Source organism: Mastomys coucha, chromosome X, assembly GCF_008632895.1.
Source record: "Mastomys coucha isolate ucsf_1 chromosome X, UCSF_Mcou_1, whole genome shotgun sequence".
NCBI lineage: Eukaryota > Metazoa > Chordata > Mammalia > Rodentia > Muridae > Mastomys > Mastomys coucha.
The window spans coordinates 90,874,179-90,877,550 of record NC_045030.1 but is presented as its reverse complement, the minus strand read 5'-3'; positions in this window follow the sequence as shown (position 1 = coordinate 90,877,550).

The following is a 3,372-nucleotide window of genomic DNA, read 5'->3' as shown; positions in this document are numbered from 1 at the left end:
TTTCTTAACTGTTTTTACTTCCATTTTTAGGTCCTGGGTGGTTTTTTTCAGTTCATTCACCTGTTCGGTTGTGCTTTCCTGTAATATTTTAAGGCATTTTTATGTTTCCTCTTTAGGGACTTCTACTTGTTTACTTGTGTTATCCTGTAATTCTTTCAGAGATTTTTGTGATTCTTCTTTAAGGGCTTGAACCTGTTTACCTGTGTTCTCCTGTATGTCTTTAAGGGAGTTATTCATGCTCTTCTTAAATTCCTCTATCACCATCATGAGTTATGATTTTAGATCCAAATCTTGCTTTTCTGTTGGTTTGGGATATCCAGGACTTGCTGTGGTGGGAGTACTAGGTTCTGATGAAGCCAAGTAGTCTTGGTTTCTGTTGGTAAGATTCTTACATTTGCCTTTTGCCATCTGTTGATCTCTGGTGTTAGATGTTCTTGCTGTCTGTGGCTGAATCTTGTTCCTCCTGTGGGTCTGTAAGCCTGTGTCAGCATTTCTGGGAGATCAGCTCTCCTCAGGTAAGACCTGTGTGCAGTGATCTGTGGATCAGTTGTCCCTCCTGAGTCCTGGGGTCAGAACAAACCCTGAAAACAGACTCTCCACTTGCAGGGAAGGGGCAGAAAGGTCTATGGATCTGCAGAACCTCCTCTTAGGTGAAGAGGGAGGTAGAAAGTATCCTGCAAAGGCTGCCCTGCCTGAGGCCTGTGCCTCCTGGCTTTTTCTGCCTTAGAAGGTCACAGGATGAGTGAAACCATCCCACAGTTCCACTAGGGTCTGTGGGTCTCTTCAGCCAGGGGGTAAACAGAACCTGCAAAATAAACAGGTCGGGAGAACAAAAGAGACAAGGACACCAAGTAATGTATCGAAGCATCCATTTACTTGGGGGGCATTTTGAGCTTATATAGGCAAGTAAGAAATGAAACCGAAAACTCCAGAAATAAAATATATGCATAACGTAAATACAATCTCAGAAGTGGAGCCACTAAGATCTCTCAAGATCAGTTCCCAGGGAGTCAGGTTTGTTTACATTAAGCATGTCTTCAGGCAGTAGGCATGTCCACAACCAGGTGTAGCTTCCTCTGGAATCCTCCAAGGCGAAATTGTGGTGTAGTGGGCCATTGTTTAAGCCCAGCAGGTGACCACCTTCATTCCCAGGCTGTCAGCTCTGCCTCAGAGCTGAGGCAGGGGGGAAGGAGCCAAAAACAGGAGAGAAAATGGAGATCTCACCTGAGCCTTAGGGTTGGAACACTTCCTGAAGGCAAGCTCTCTGCTTGAGGGGAAGGGCCAGAGAGGGCTGTGTATCTGCAGAACCTCCTCCTAGGTGAAGAGGGAGGTAGAAAGGATCTAGAGAAATTCTTATCTCTTAACTCTTTCAAAGTAAAAACTTACATTAATTTACATACTATCTGAATATGCAAAAGCCTAGAGGTGGCAAGAAGATAATTAAAACCTAGATCTGCCATACTGGTAGGAGAACAAAGCAATTCTTGTTAAATTATTGTATCATCATGTCTGGATTGATTGGAGATCTTGATATGATTATTAATAGACACATGAAACTGCCTGCAGTTTCACGAACTGGGTTCTCTCAGCCAGGAGGGAATAAAGGACCTGAAATAGAGGGTTTGAAATGCAAAGAGAAAACACACAAAGCCAAGTTGTGTCCCAATCAAGGCTCCAGGTTACTTAGAATAAGCCAGGGTTTTTATAGTCACAGGAGAAACCGAAACCAAATCTCTAGATTACACTGCAAAGAAGGTTCAGGTGCCAAAGTCCCAAGGTTCAGAAGATCTTCATTTGGTGGGCGTACTCAGGAGGTGGGCGAGCTCAGGGGCTTCTTCAAAGACGAACCCGAACCAACAGTCATCAGAGAGCATCTCTCTTAGCTCCCAGGTGTTAGGCCCCAAGCAGAGGATGCCAGAAATTTGATGGCTGAAGTGAAGGGGGAAGGTAACAGACACACAGTTGATTTGCTTAAGCAATTAAATTATTTAATGGATAAAAAGCATGGTTAATATGAAAAGTTCACCTAGCAGCTTTCTACATTTAATAGTCATAAGATTTGAATGATAAAAACAATTATGACAAAATGCCTAAACTACTCTTTGAAAAGTAACCCACAAGAAACAATTACATGTAAAGTAATAGTGGATAAATATAAAAATATGTCTTAAATCAGATACTGTTTTTTAATTGATTTATTTTGAGCAATGCTGAGGAATGAACCCAGGAGTTTTTACATCCTAGGCAAATGCTAAAGAAATTTAACTAGATTCCCAGAATAATATAAATTTTGAATTATGTGCATTGCTAGATTTTTATCTATCATATATAAGAACACGAAAGAAAGCATGGAATATTTATATACACAGAACTCCAATTTCAAATTTCCAATTCTGATTTGTTCCTAACTGTGTAATACTAATGAATTTTCCTTGAAAAATTCTAGATTATTTTGCATATCAGTTTGCTCAGTAGTCAGTGTATCAGTAATGCTATGTTAATTAAATATGACATTAAATTCAGACCAAGTTTAAAGAAGGCTAAAAATAAGATCAGAATAAATAAAAAAGTTGTATCTATAAAACATTAAAGTATGTGACTTGCTTGTAATGGAGAGAATTAAACTATGAAAAGAAGAAGCAGCTTCAAAAGTAATGATTGCTTTACTGAAAATACAAGTTTTTTTTTTTCTCCTTCCATTCACATACCAGGGAAACAAGCTGACTCTTGATGAGAATGATTCACATTCTGCTTTAGATTGATGAACAATGCAACTCTTTATACAGTACACAATCAGATACAGAATTCAATTCTGCAATATATCATTTTGGTAAACAGTTTATCAAAATTCAGGAAAGCATTCAATGTTACTATGAATAAGAATAGCATTTACAGTAATGTTAAGTAGATCACAAAGTTTAAAGGACTCTCAGATCTCTAGCAGTGGAACATAAGGAGAATTTGTGTGAAGGTCAAAGAGTATTCTTTCCCCTGAGATTTTTTTTCCATATCTCTCACACACTATGACAGATTTATATGACTCTTTGTCAAAGCATGGTCATAAGGTCAACCTACTTGATTAAAAATCAAGTCCTTATTATCTTCAAAATAGAAATTAAATATTAATGTAAATTACCAACTGTTAGCATCACGACATCCAGAGCCTGTGGTGATACATGGGCGGGTCCACAGACCTGTTGCCAGGGCAACAGCCACCATATTCCCAGAATCTGTTGGGCTCACCTCCCACCTTTACCTGTGGCTGCTACTTCACAACCCATATATATACACGGGAACATTCCTCCATCTTGCTCTCGCTCTCGCTCTCTCGCTCTCTCTCTCTCTCTCTCTCTCTCTCTCTCTCTCTCTCTC